Raw genomic sequence first — 15,550 nt, forward strand, 5'->3', positions numbered from 1 at the left:
ATGTTAATTTCGGGTGTATAGCACACGGATTTAGTTTTATATATGTGTGTATATATATAACATAATATGTATATATACATACATTTTATATGTATGTATGGAGAAGTAAATGGCAACCCATTCCAGTATTCTTGCCTGGAGAATTCCATGGACAGAGGAGCTTTGAGAGCTACAGTCTATGAGATCACAAAGAGCTGGAAACAAGTGAGTGACTAACACACGCATACCATATAAAATATATATATTATTTTTCAGGTTCTTTTCCCCTATAGGTTATTATAAAATAAAATTGAGTATAGTCGCCTGTGCTATGCAGTAGGTCCTTGTTGGTTATCTATGTTATATATAGTAGTGTGTATATATTAATCCCAACTTCCTAATTTATCCTTTCCTTCACCTTTCCCCTTTGGTCTGGCAATTTACAAAGATGCTTACTCTTGGAAGAAATGTTTTGACCAACCTAGATAGCATATTGAAAAGCAGAGACATTACTTTGCCAACAAAGGTCCCTCTGGTCAAGGCTATGGTTTTTCCAGTGGTCATGTATGGATGTTAGAGTTGGATTGTGAAGAAAGCTGAGTGCCAAAGAATTGATGCTTTTGAACTATGGTGTTGGAGAAGACTCTTGAGAGTCCCTTGGAATGCAAGGAGATCCAACCAGTCCATTCTGAAGGAGATCAGCCCTGGGATTTCTTTGGAAAGACTGATGCTAAAGCTGAAACTCCAGTACTTTGGCCACCTCATGCGAAGAATTGACTCATTGGAAAAGACTCTGATGCTGGGAGGGATTGGGGGCAGGAGGAAAAGGGGACGACAGAGGATGAGATGGCTGGATGGCATCACCAACTCGATGGACATGAGTTTGAGTGAACTCAGGGAGATGGTGATGGACAGGGAGGCCTGGCGTGCTGTGATTCATGGGGTCACAGAAATTCGGACACGACTGAGAGACTGAACTGAACTGAACTGAGTAAAGGACTTCTGCAACTTCATTAAGAATCTGTATCCGAGGTCCCAATAACATGGACAACTTCATAAGCCTCTGGAGACAAAAATGGCAACCCACTCCCATATTCTCGCCTGGAGAATCCCACGGACAGAGGAGCCTGACAGGCTATATAGTCCATGGGGTCACAAGAGTCGGACATGATTTAGCAACTAAAACACCATAAGTTCTATCTGTAGCCAATTAGGTCAAGTCAAAGAACCACCAAACAGTGGAAGTAAATCTGTGACTACTGCTCACTGGAACAATCCTAAGACAGGTCTGTGGTAACCTAAAACTCTGGGGCCTTCTTCAGGGATAAGAAGCAGCCCTGTGAAGCTGTTAGTATATATAGTCCTTTGATAGTGCAAAGTAATTATTATAATTTTTCATCATCATTTATTCTCTACACATAGAGTGATTAACACACTAAGAGAAATCATTAATAACATGAAAGCAAGCAATGTAAATCTATGGAACTGCCTCACATACTTTTGGAGAGACATTTTAAACAAAGAGGGTAACACAAAGATTGGTTTAATTTAGATGCTGCAGTAATCAGTCTTTACTATTCTTTGTTAGTAGGTGTGTGTGCTTGGTTTAATTTAGATGCTGCAGTAATCAGTCTTTACTATTCTTTGTTAGTAGGTGTGTGTGCTAAGTCATTTCAGTCATGTCTGACTCTTGAGACCCTATGGACTGTAGCCCACCAGGCTTCTCTGTCCATGGGGATTCTCCAGGCAAAAATACTGGAGTGGATGCCCTCCTCCAAAGGATCTTCCCAACCCAAGAATCAAAACCACGTCTCCTGAGGGACCTGCATTGCAGGTGGATTCTTTACCACTGAGCCACCAGGGAAGTCTGTTAGCAGGAGAGAAACTCAAATGAAAACCATTTTCTCCAAGATTTCCTCCACTTCATAGAATACACATGCACACAATTCTTACAAAGACAAATTTGGCTTACCATATTCTGGAACTGCATCTCAGCATATCAAAGACAAATTGCCCTAGTAAGCTCAATATTATAGATTAAAATATATGAAAGAGAAGGAAACGGTGGAGAGGATCCTAGGTTACTAAATTTATAAATGTATATAATTCACTGAGATTTTTCCAATTCTCACTACACACTCCAAGTTAGTATTGAATGGACCTAGAGGCTCCAATTGCCTTTGCACAGACTGTGTTCCAGCTGTCTTCTGATATTTGAACACTCAGGTCTTTGTCCCATGCAATGCAAACAGTCAGCCTTTCATGTATTCTGTATACCAGGAGTAGTTTATGAATCTGTCTATAAAAGCAGTCACAATGTATGCAAGAAAGGGTTACATAAATCTCTAATATTGAATGAAGTAGCTCCAGTAAACTCAGTACAAGTTCCAAACATCACTATTATGCTTGAGCTGATTTACAAACCCAAAGACCTTTGTCTGGTAATCTATATCCTTTATGAAGCTGGAAGAGGGAACAAAAGGCTTGATGACACAGTCTCTACATAAATCTCAAGCTGTTGCAATTCCTTTACCTTTTTGCCTCATATTCATTAAATAGCTTTGCAGTTTGGGAATCTGAGACAAGCAGTAAGGAAAGATGTGCACATTGAGATTCAGACTGCATCAACCAGGTGCATGAGAAGAAACATCCAAAATGCCTTTGCTATTTTGTACATCTGAAAGACTTCCCTCAAAATTGGCACTAAAGGTATATGCAAGCAAAAATGGTTGCAATTTTAAGAAGAAACATTCCTGAAATGGCTCATACTGTCCTTTGAGGATAGTGACCAGCCTTTCCATACATTTCAATGCCACCTTCATCCTCCTGCCATCTATGGGAACTCAGCTCTTTCCTCCTATATGTGATCCAGCTTTTTACAGGGAAAGATTCTACCTTGAATTCCTACAACTGTTTTCTTTCATTTGCCTCTGTTTTCATCTTTTTTTTCCTCTCCTTTTCTCTTCCATTTCTACGTTAATCTCTTTCAATAATATCAGTCTCTTCTTAAAGCACTTCCTTCTGATTTATATTCTAAATATCCAATACTCTCTATTAAGGTTCCTATGTTTGCTCTGATTTTACAGTTTGCAAGACCAGTACTCTCAGAACATGGGTTGATTGCTATCAATTCAGACATGCTGTCACCAACTACAGTATCTTGACTAGGAATTTGATCTGAGCAGCGTCTATGCATGAGAAAAAAAAGAGGCTATAATAAGCTTTGTTACTTAATTATTCTTTTTCAAAAAAAAAAGTAAAACTTTCAATGGACACATCTTAGCATAATATATATTAACTGCTTTTAAGTGAAAGAAAGTGAAAGTTGCTCTGTCGTGTCTGACTCTTTGTAACTCCATGGACTATACAGTCCATGGAATTCTCCAGGCTAGAATACTGAAGTGGGTAGCCTTTCCCTTCTCCAGGGGATCTTCCTAACCCAGGGATCGAACCCAGGTGTCCCATGTTGCAGATAGATTCTTTACCAGCTAAGCCACAAAACTGCTTTTAAACTACTCTTTAAAAAATGATAGATAATTCACAATTATCCTCAAAAATTGCTGAAAAATATCACAGCAAATGTGTTGACTTGGAGATGGTTCTACTCCTGTTACATGCAGTTTGGCAAGCATTAATGCTTGTCATTAGTCAATGAAGCATCAAAAGTTGAGGCAGATTGCTTTCATCTTACTTAGATAAAATATTGTTTCAGCAGACATTATTCTACTTTTGGTATACTTCCTAATACTATTAGAAAAATTTGTGTTCTTTATCCTATTTATTTTTCTAGCAAAGGTAATACAAGTGTTATCCCCATATTCTGCTGCTGCTTCCTGTATCTGAAAGCTGGCTATAAGGCATGATTGTTATTCTTTTGAATCATGCAAAAACATGAGATACTGTCCATTATTTTCATAACTCCAACTCCCAGGAAGAAGTCTGGCCTCCCCTGACCTTTGCTCTCCCTTTTACTTTTACTCCTTAATTCAAATGTTCTGCCAATATCTTTAAGTATCTTCTCAATCACAGTTTCCTAATGTCACTACTATACTGTTAAAGTCAGTATATCTATTCAGAGAGTTTACCAAAATTATGATTCAACAATTTTGACTCTCCTTCTTAAATCACAATAGATCTAAATGTGTTGCCGTTGCAGACCTGGTATCCAGATGATCACACATACCTTAGGATCATTCCCAAGATGTCAATCATTTCAACTCTTGATAAAAAAGGAAACATTGGCCTAAATGTCTCAATAACACTATTGATATATGCACCACTATCTCAATATCTGTTAACTAGGAATTTCATCATCCTTTCTAGGTATTTGTTTAATAACAATTACTATAATCAAGTTTCTATTACATATAAACAAACTGGAATACAGCTCAAAGTGACAATTATGACATGAAAAATTTATATCTATGGTCTATTCCTTTTGGAAATCTTCCTTACCATTTACTTTTTTAAATGAATTTTGGGGGGAGTAGTTTTAGATTTACAGAAAAATGGCAGAGATAGTACATAGAATTCCCATTTGCTCTTCATTCATTTTCTCCTGTTGATTGCATCTTATATAATGATGCTCCATGTCACAACTAAGGAACTAACTCTGATAAATTATTATTAACCAAATTTGAGACTTTATTCAGATTTCATTTTTCTTTACTGTCCTTTTTCCACTTGAGGATCTCACATCAGATTTAATAATCATATCTCTTTCATTTCTATTGGTCTGTGACAGTTTCTCCATTTATGCTTGCATTTCTTCATAACCATGACAATTTTGAGGAGTACTTGTCTGGTGTTTTACACTATGCCCAGCAATTTGGGTCTGTCTGATGTTTTTTGCAAGGTTATACTGAGGTTATATGTTTGAAAAAGGAAGAGCACAGAGGAGAATTGCTATTTTCATCCCATCACATTAAGGATACATGTTATCACCATGTCTTTTCACTGATGATGTTAGCCTTGATTACCTGATAGGTATTGTGTGTCAGATTTCTCCATATAAACTTATTTCCCTCAACCATTTTCTATATACTACTCTTTGGAAGTGAGTCACTAAATCAAGCCTTCATTCAAAGTGGAAGAATTAAGCTCCACCTCCTAGAAAGGAAGTTATTACATAATTTATTCATGGCAGATTTGTTTATTCTCCCTTATTTAACAATTTATTTATATTTTTTTGGACTGAAATACATTTGTTTTATACCTAGTGTTATAATCTAATACTATGTTATTTATTTTGTTGAACAAATTATTCCAATTCAGCCATTGAGAGAACTTTCAGTTTGGCACCATGCTTTTTGACATATGCCCCAGCATTTTGGGTTGTTGAGCACTTCCTTTATTTATGACATTACACGATGTATCGGGCTTATCTTACATACCCCGTGCCCCCACATAGGATTAGCTATTTCTTCAAAGAGCTCTATCTACTTTTACTATAGTATTGAAAACCTAGATCTTGCCTGCTATTACTTTGCCTCTTCAGATAATCTCTATCTTATGAGGCTTATCCAACTTCTCAGAAACCCAGTACTTTCATTTCGTTTCCACCTTAGCTTCATCTCACTCAATTCTGTTGGAAAATGTACTGTTCCCGCTCTTAGCCTTAATACTCATATAATCCTTGGAGCACTACTCTGCCTGAAAGGAGTAACAAAAGACCTTGAAGAGAAACCTTAGAACAAAAAAGTAACACACTCTTGGGTGAAAGCACAATCTGTAACCAAAGAAAAGAATCAGAGTAAACTAAACAAGCATCCTTTATGGAAGAATTTTGATTTATTCACCTCTCACAATATAAATACAACAGAAATAAATTAAGTCTGAGGAATCAACTAACACAGACTCATATTGGCCAAAGTATCCAAATGATATGGATATGAAAATTGATAGCAGAAACTTTTTAGATTTTCACCCTGTGGGAGAAATATTTTCAGAATATCCTTGCCAAACTTTTTTTTTTTTCACCTTCTAAGATAAGGATATTTTTAAAGACCAGATGGTCAGTAATTTGTGGTTTAAAATAATGTATGATTTAGGTGTCACTGCTACAGATACTAAGCTTGAATTCATTGTTATCCTGAACTCTTTCAAGAGGTGTATCTAATCAAATAAGCCTATAAAGCATGATCACTACAGACTCAGTAGAAGAGAACCAAGTATTTTTATTCTTAAAAATCACTTTCTTAAAAAATAGTATTCAGCTGTGAAAGTTACATCCCTTTACAGAAAACTCAACCTTTCTCTGTGCAAATCAACACCTTTGTTGTTTTTTTTTTTCTTAATTTATTTTAATTGGAGGTTAATTATTTTACAACATTGTAGTGGTTATGCAATATATTGACATGAAACAGCCATGAGTGTACATCCTGAATCCCCTTCCCACCTCACGCCCCATCCCATCTTTCTTGGTCATCCCAGTGCACCAGCCCTGAGCACCCTGTCTCATGCATTGAACCTGGACTGGTGATCTATTTCAAATATGATAATATACATTAAGTTCAGTTCAGTCCCTCAGTCGTGTCCAATTCTTTGCAACTCCATGAATTGCAGCATGCCAGGCCTCCCTGTCCATCACCAACTCCCAGAATTCACTCAAACTCACGTCCATCGAGACGGTGATGCCATCCAGCCATCTCATCCTCTGTCATCGACTTCTCCTCGTGCCCACAATCCCTCCCAGCATCAGAGTCTTTTCCAATGAGTCAACTCTTCACATGAGGTGGCCAAAGTACTGGAGTTTCAGCTTTACCATCATTCCTTCTAATGAACACCCAGGGCTGATCTCCTTCAGAATGGACTGGTTGGATCTCCTTGCAGTCCAAGGGACTCTCAAGAGTCTTCTCCAACACCACAGTTCAAAAGCATCAATTCTTTGGTGCTCAGCCTTCTTCACAGTCCAACTCTCACATCCATACATGACCACTGGAAAAACCATAGCCTTGACTAGACGGACCTTTGTTGGCAAAGTAATGTCTCTGCTTTTGAATATGCTATCTAGGTTGGTCATAACTTTCCTTCCAAGGAGTAAGCGTCTTTTAAATTCATGGTTGTAGTCACCATCTGCAGTGATTTTGGGGGCCCCCAAAATAATGTCTGTTTCCACTGTTTCCCCATCTATTTCCCATGAAGTGATGGGACCAAATGCCATGATCTTCGTTTTCTGAATGTTGAGCTTTAAGCCAACTTTTTCACTCTCCTCTTTCAATTTCATCAAGAGGCTTTTTAGTTCCTCTTAACTTTCTGCTATAAGGGTTGTGTGTTATCTGCATGTCATCCAACTTTCGCATTCTCCCACAGAGTCCAAAAGACTGCTCTATACATCTGTGTCTCTATTGCTGTCTCGCATACAGGGTTATCATTACCATCTTTCTAAATCCCATATATATGCGTTAGTATACTGTATTGGTATTTTTTTTTCTGGCTTACTTCACTCTGTATAATAGGTACCGGTTTCATCCACCTCATTAGAACTGACTCAAATGTATTCTTTTTAAAGGGTGAGTATGTGTATACTCACACATATGTGTATATGTACCACAGCTTTCACATCCATTCATCTGCTGATGGGCATCTAGGTTGCTTCCATGTCCTGGCTATTATAAACAGTGCTGTGATGAACATTAGGGTACATATGTCTCTTTCAATTCTGATTTCCTTGGTGCGTATGCCCAGCAGTGGGATTGCTGGGTCATATGGCAGTTCTATTGCTAGTTTTTTAAGGAAGCTCTACACTGTTCTCCATAGTGGCTGTAATTGTCTGCATTCCCACCAATAGTGTAAGAGGGTTCCCTTTTCTCCACACTCTCTCCAGCATTTATTGTTTGTAGACTTTTGGATAGCAGCCATTCTGACTGGCATGATGTGGTACCTCATTGTGGTTTTGATTTTAATTTCTCTGATAATAAGTGATGTTAAGCATCTTTTCATGTGTTAGTCAGCCATCTGTATGTCTTCTTGGAGAAATTTCTGTTTAGTTCTTTGGCCCATTTTTTGATTGGGTTATTTATTTTTCTGGAATTGAGCTGTATGAGATGCTTGTATATTTTTGAGATTAATTCTTTTTCAGTTGCTTCATTTGCTATTATTTTCCCCCATTCTGGAGGCTGTCTTTTCACCTTGCATATAGTTTCCTTCGTTGTGCAAAAGCTTTTAAGTTTAATTAGGTCCCATTTGCTTCTTTTTGTTCTTATTTCAATTACTCTGGGAGGTGGGTCATAGAGGATCCTACTGTGATTTATGTCGGAGAGTTATTTATCTTGTTTTTCTCTAGGAGTTTTATAGTTTCTGGTCTTAAATTTAGATCTTTTATCCATTTTGATTTTATTTTTGTGTATGGTGTTAGAAAGTGTTCAGGTTTCATTCTTTTATAAGTGGACGTCCAGTTTTCCAAAAACCACTTGGTAAAGATATTGTTTTTTCTCCATTGTACATTGTTGTCTCCTTTGTCAAAGATAAGGTGTCATTGGTGCGTGGTTATCTATGGGCTTTCTATTTTGTTCCATTGATCTATATTTCTGTCTTTGTGCCAGTATTATGCTGTTTTGATGACCGTAGCTTTGTAGTATAGCCTGAGCTCAGCCAGGTTGATTCTTCCAGTTCCATTCTTCTTTCTCAATATTGCCTTGGCTACTCAAGGTTTTTGTATTTCCATACAAATTGTGATATTATTTGTTCTAGCTCTCTGAAAAATACCACTGGTAGCTTGATAGAGATTGGATTGAATCTATAGATTGTTTTGGGTAGTATACTCATTTTCACTATATCGATTCTTCCAATCCATGAGCATGGTACATTTCTCCATCTATTTGTGTCCTCTTTGATTTATTTCATCAGTGATTTATTTCATCAGTGATTTATTTCTTTGATTTATTTCATCAGTGATTTATACTTTTCTATATACGTCTTTTGTTTCTTTAGGTAGATAAATAGAGGAAAACAACAGAATGAGAAAGATTAGAGATCTCTTCAAGAAAATTAGAGATAACAAGGGAATATTTCATGCAAAGATGGGCTGGATAAAGGACAGAAATGGTATGGACCTAACAGAAGCAGAAGATATTAAGAAGAGGTGGCAAGAATACACAGAAGAACTGTACAAAAAAGATCATCACCAAGAAAATCACGATGGTGTGATCACTCACCTAGAGACAGACATCCTGGAATATGAAGTGAAATGGGCCTTAGAAAGCATCACTACGAACAAAGCTAGTGGAGGTGATGGAATTCCATTTGAGCTCGTTCAAATCCTGAAAGATGATGCTGTGAAAGTGCTGCACTCAATATGCCAGCAAATTTGGAAAACTCAGCAGTGGCCACAGGACTGGAGAAGGTCAGTGTTCATTCCAATCCCAAAGAAAGGCAATGCCAAAGAATGCTCAAACTACTGCACAATTGCACTCATCTCACACACTAGTAAAGTAATGCTCAAAATTCTACAAGCCAGGCTTCAGCAATACGTGAACCGTGAACTTCCAGATGTTCAAGCTGGTCTTTAGATTTCAAATTGCCAAGATCTGCTGGATCATGGAAAAAGCAAGAGAGTTCCAGAAAAATATCTATTTCTGCTTTATTGACTATGCCAAAGCCTTTGACTGTGTGGATCACAATAAACTGTGGGAAATTCTGAAAGAGATGGGAATACCAGACCACCTGATCTACCTCTTGAGAAACATATATGCAAGTCAAGAAGCAACAGTTAGAACTGGACATGGAACAAGAGACTGGTTCCAAATAGGAAAAGGAGTACATCAAGGCTGGATATTGTCACCCTGCTTATTTAACTTATATGCAGAGTACATCATGAGAAATGCTGGGCTGGAAGAAGCACAAACTGGAATCAAGATTGCTGGGAGAAATATCAATAACCTCAGATATGCAGATGACAGCACCCTTATGGCAGAAAGTGAAGAACTAAAATGCCTCTTAATGAGAGTGAAAGAGGAGACTGAAAAAGTTGGCTTAAAGCTCAACATTCAGAAAATGAAGATCATGGCATCTGGTCCCATCACGTCATGGGAAATAGATGGGGAAACATTGGAAACAGTGTCACTCTTTATTTTGGGGGGCTCCAAAATCACTGCAGATGGTGACTGCAGCCATGAAATTAAAAGACGCTTACTCTTTGGAAGGAACGTTATGACCAACCTAGATAGCATATTGAAAAGCAGAGACATTACTTTGCCAACAAATGCCCATCTAGTCAAGGCTATGGTTTTTCCAGTGGTCATGTATGGATGCGAGAGTTGGACTGTGAAGAAAGCTGAGAGCCGAAGAATTGATGCTTTTGAACTATGGTGTTGGAGAAGACTCTTGAGAGTCCCTTGGACTGCAAGGAGATCCATCCAGTCCATCCTAAAGGAGGTCAGTCCTTGGTGTTCATTGGAAGGACTGATGTTGAAGCTGAAACTCCAGTACTTTGGCCACCTCATGTGAAGAGTTGACTCATTGGAAAAGACTCTGATGCTGGGAGGGATTGGGGGCAGGAGGAGAAGTGGACGGCAGAGGATGAATTGGCTGGATGCATCACCACCTCGATGGATGTGAGTTTGAGTGAACTCCGGGAGATGGTAATGAACAGGGAGGCCTGGCCTGCTGTGATTCATGGAGTCGCAAAGAGTCAGACATGACTCTGCGACTGAACTGAACTGAACAGAACTAATGCCTAATTTTTTATTCTTTTCGTTGCAGTGGTGAATGGAATTGTTTCCTTAATTCTCTTTCTCTTTTCTCATTGTTAGTATATAGGAATGCAAGGGATTTCTGTGTGCTAATTTTATATCCTGCAACTTTACTCTATTCGTTGATTAGCTCTAGTAATTTTCTGGTAGAGTCTTTAGGGTTTTCTATGTAGAAGATCATGTCATCTTCAGACACTGAGAATTTTACCTCTTCTTTTCCAGTCTGGATTCCTTTTATTTCTTTTTCTGCTCTGACTGCTGTGGCCAAAACTTTCAAAACTATGTTGAATAGTAATGGTGAGAGTGGGCACCCTTGTCTTGTTCCTGACTTTAGGGGAAATGCTTTCAATTTTTCAACATTGAGGATAATGCTTGCTGTGGGTTTGTCATACATAGTTTTTATTATGTTGAGGTATGTTCCTTCTATTCCTGCTTTCTAGAGGGTTTTTAATTATAAATGGATGCTTTATTTTATTGAAGGCTTTCTCTGAACCTATTGATATAATCATATGGTTTCTTTCTTTCTATTTGTTAATGTCACATTGATTGATTTGCAAATACTGAAGAATCCTTGCATCCCTGGGATAAAGCCCACTTGGTCATGATGTATGATATTTTTCATATGTTGTTGGATTCTGTTTGCAATAATTTTATTAAGTATTTTTGCATCTATGTTCATCAGTGTTATTGGCCTGTAGTTTTCTTTCTTTCTGGCATCTTTGTCTGGTTTTGGTATATAGGGTGATGGTGGCCTCATAGAGTGAGTTTAGAAGTTTACCTTCCACGGCAATTTTCTGGAAGAGTTTGAGTAGGATAGGTGTTAGGTCTTTTCTAAATTTTTGGTAGAATTCAGCTGTGAAGCCATCTGGTCCTGCGCTTTTGTTTGCTGGAAGATTTCTGGTTACAGTTTCTATTTCCATGCTTGTGATGGGTCTGCTAAGATTTTCTATTTCTTTCTGGTTCAGTTTTGGAAAGTTTTACTTTTCTAAGACTTTTTCCATTTCTTCCAAGGTGTGCATTTTATTGTCATATAGTTGCTGATAGTAGTCTTTTATGATCCTTTGTATTTCTGTGTTGTCTGTAGTGATTTTCCATTTTCATTTCTAATTTTGTTGATTTGAGTCTTCTCCCTTTGTTTCTTGATGAGTCTAGCTAATGGTTTCTCTATTTTATTTATCTTCTCAAAGAACCAGCTTTTAGCTTTGTTGATTTTGGCTATGGTCCCCTTTGCTTCTTTTGCATTTATTTCTGCCCTAATTTTTATGATTTCTTTCCTTCTACTCAACCTGGGATATTTCATTTCTTTTTCTAGTTGCATTAGGTGTAGAGTTAGGTCTTTACTTGATTTCTCTCCTTTTTCTTGATGTAGGCTTGTATTGTTATTAAGCTTCCCCTTACCACTGCTTTTACTGAATCCTATAGGTTTTGGTTTGATGCATTTTTATTTTCATTCGTTTCTATGCATAGTTTGATTTATTTTTATTTCTTTTGTGATTTGTTGGTTACTCAGAAGTGTATTGTTTAGCCTTCATATATTTGTATTTTTAATACCTTTTTTTTTTCCCCGTGGTTGACATCTGATCTTACTGCATTGTGATCAGAAAAGATGTTTGAGATGATTTCAATTTTTTTTTAATTTACCAAGGCTAGATTTATGGCCCAGGATGTAATCTATCCTGGAGAAGGTTCCATGTGCACTTGAGAAAAAGGTGAAATTCATGGCTTGGGGGTGATATGTCCTGTAGCTATCAATTAGGTCTAACTGGTCCGTTGTATCATTTAAAGTTTGTGTTTCCTTGCTAATTTTCTGTTTAGTTGATCTATCCATAGGTGTGAATGGAGTATTAAAGTCTCCCACTATTATGGTGTTACTGTTAATTTCCCCTTTCACACCTGATATCATTTGCCTTACATATTGCACTGCTCCTATGTTGGCTGCATATATATTTATAACTGTTACATCTTCTTCTTGGATTGATCCTTTGATCATTATGTAGTGTCCTTTTTTGTCTCTTTCACAGCCTTTATTTTAAAGTCTATATTATCTGATATGAGTATTGCTACTCCTGCTTTATTTTGGTCTCCATATGCATGAAATATCCTTTTCTAGACCTTCATCTTCAGTCTGTATGTGTCCCTTGTTTTGAGGGGGGTCTATTGTCCATACATATATAGGGGTCTTTTTTTTGTATCCATTCAGCCAGTCTTTGTCTTTTGGTTGGGGCATTCAACCCATTTACATTTAAGGTAATTATAGATAAGTATGATTCTGTTGCCACTTACTTTGTTGTTTTGGGTTTGAGTTTATACACCCTTTCTGTGTTTCCCATATTGAGAAGATCCTTTAGCATTTGTAGAAGAGCTGGTTTGATGGTCTTGAATTCTCTCAGCTTTTGCTTTTCTGTAAAGCTTTTGATTTTTCCTTTATATTTGAATGAGATCCTTGCTGGTTACTGTAATCTGGGTTGTAGGTTTTTCCATTTCATCACCTTAAGTATGTCCTGCCATCCCTTTCTGGCCTGAGGAGTTTCTCTTGAAAGATCAGCTGTTATCCTTATGGGAATCCCCTTGTGTGCCGTTTGTTGTTTTTCCCTTGCTGCCTTTAATATTTGTTCTTTGTTCGATCTTCGTTAATTTGATTAAAATGTGTCTTGGTGTGTTTCACCTTGGGTTTATCCTGTTTGGGGCTCTCTGGGTCTCTTGGACTTGGGGGACTATTTCCTTCCCCATTTTATGGACGTTTTCAACTATTATCTCCTCAAGTATTTTCCCATGGCCTTTCTTTTTGTCTTCTTCTTCTGGGACACATATGATTCAAATATTGGGGCGTTTCACATTATCCCAGAGGTCCCTGAGTTTGTCTTCATTTCTTTTAATCCTTTTTTCTTTTTTCCATTCTGCTTCATTTATTTCTACCATACTATCTTCTACCTCACTTATCCTATCTTCTGCCTCCATTATTCTACTGTTGGTTCCCTCCAGAGTGTTTTTGATCTCATTTATTGCATTATTCATTATTGATTGACTCTTTTTTATTTCTCCTAGGTCCTTGTTAAATTTTTCTTGTATCTTCTCAATCCTTGTCTCCAGGCTATTTATCTGTAACTCGATTTTGGTTTCCAGATTTTGGGTCATTTTTACTATCATTATTCTGAATTCTTTTTCAGGTAGACTCCCTATCTTCTCCTCTTTGGTTTGGTTTGGCGGGCATTTATCATGTTCCTTTACCTGCTGAGTATTTATCTGCCTTTTCATTTTGTTTAGATTGCTGTGTTTGGGGTGGCCTTTCTTTATTCAGCCAGTTGGTGGTTCCTCTTTATTGTGGAGGTTCCTCTCTGTGGGTGGGGTTAGATGGGTGGCTTGTCAAGTTTTCCTGATTAGGGAAGCTTGTGTCAGTGTTCTGGTGGTTGGAGCTGGATTTCTTCTCTCTGGAGTGCAATGAAGTGTTCAGTAGTGAGTTTTGAAGTGTCTGTTGGTTTTGTGTGACTTTGGGCAGCCCATTTATTGAAGCTCAGGGTTTGTTCCTGCGTTGCTGGAGAATTTGTATGGTATATCTTGCTCTGGAACTTGTTGGCTTTTTGGTGGAGCTTGGTTTCAGTGTAGGTATGGAGGCTTTTGGGTGAGCTCTTATCGATTTAATATTCCCTGGAGTCAGGAGTTCTCTGGTTCTCATATTTTGAACTTAAGCCTCCTGTCTCTGGTTTTCAGTCTTATTCTTACAGTAGCCCCAAGACTTCTCTATCTATACAGCACCATTGAGAAAACATCTAGATTAATGATGAAAAGCTTCTCCACAGTGAGGGACATCCAGAGAGGTTCGCAGAGTTACATGGAGAAGAGAAGAGGGAGGATGGAGATAGAGGTGACCAGGAGGAGAAAAGGGGGAATCAAAAGGAGTGAGAGAGAGAGAGATCCATCCAGTAATCAGTTCCCTAAGTGTTCTCCAAAGCCTGGAACACACAAAGAGATTCATAGAGTTGAGTAGAGAAGAGAAGGGGAAGGAAAGAGACAAAGGCAACCTGGTGGAGAAAAAGGAGAGTCAAAAGGGGGAGAGAGCAATCAAGCCAGTAATCACACTCCCAAGAAAAAATAGGTACTGAAGATTGGGTTCTTAAAGGTATAAAATTGATAACAAATACCAAAAAACAAAGATTAAAAATATGGAGTAGGGTTTAGACTCTCAAAAATACTATATTAAAGAAAAAAAACAAAGCAAAGTCACAAAAAATTATAAAATATATATATGAAGTTTGCTTTAAAAATAGGGTCTTTGTTTTGCAAGTTAATAGTAGGTTATAAAAATGAAAATTAAAGGAGTAATAGAGGGCTTAAAAATAAATTGTTTTTAAAATGATAATAGTAAAATATATCTAGGAATTTCTCTGGAGCTGTTGCAGGCAGTGTGGGGTCAGTTCAGTTTCAGATAGTTCCTTGATCCGGCTTATACTTCTCAAGATCTATAGTCCCCTTCCAATGTAGTCGGTGCTAACTACAGGGTTTTAATCTGTTGCACCTGTCACTTCCAAACTGGTTCCCTCTGTTTATTTTAGCTTCTTCTGTTTGCTCGTCTCTTTAGTGTCTAATTTCTGCCCTGACACAAGAGGGCAAAGGTGGTCACTTATTTAGGCTTACTTGTTCAGTCATGCTGTGGGGAGGGAGGAACACTGCAAACAAATATCACTGGCATATGTGGGGAGTGCTCGCAGTGTCTTGGCCACACCAGGTTTGCCCCTACTCATGTGCATGTGCTTTCCCAGTCTACACCTCTCAGGCTGTAGGTTGCTCTTCCAGGGAACTGTCTGAGGCGGGCCCAGGGTTGTGTGCACTTTCCAGATCTAAGTCGTTCAGATTCAGGTTCTTGGGTAGTCCACAAAGGCACA

The sequence above is a fragment of the Bos javanicus genome, chromosome X (genome assembly GCF_032452875.1).
Source record: "Bos javanicus breed banteng chromosome X, ARS-OSU_banteng_1.0, whole genome shotgun sequence".
Taxonomy (NCBI): domain Eukaryota; kingdom Metazoa; phylum Chordata; class Mammalia; order Artiodactyla; family Bovidae; genus Bos; species Bos javanicus.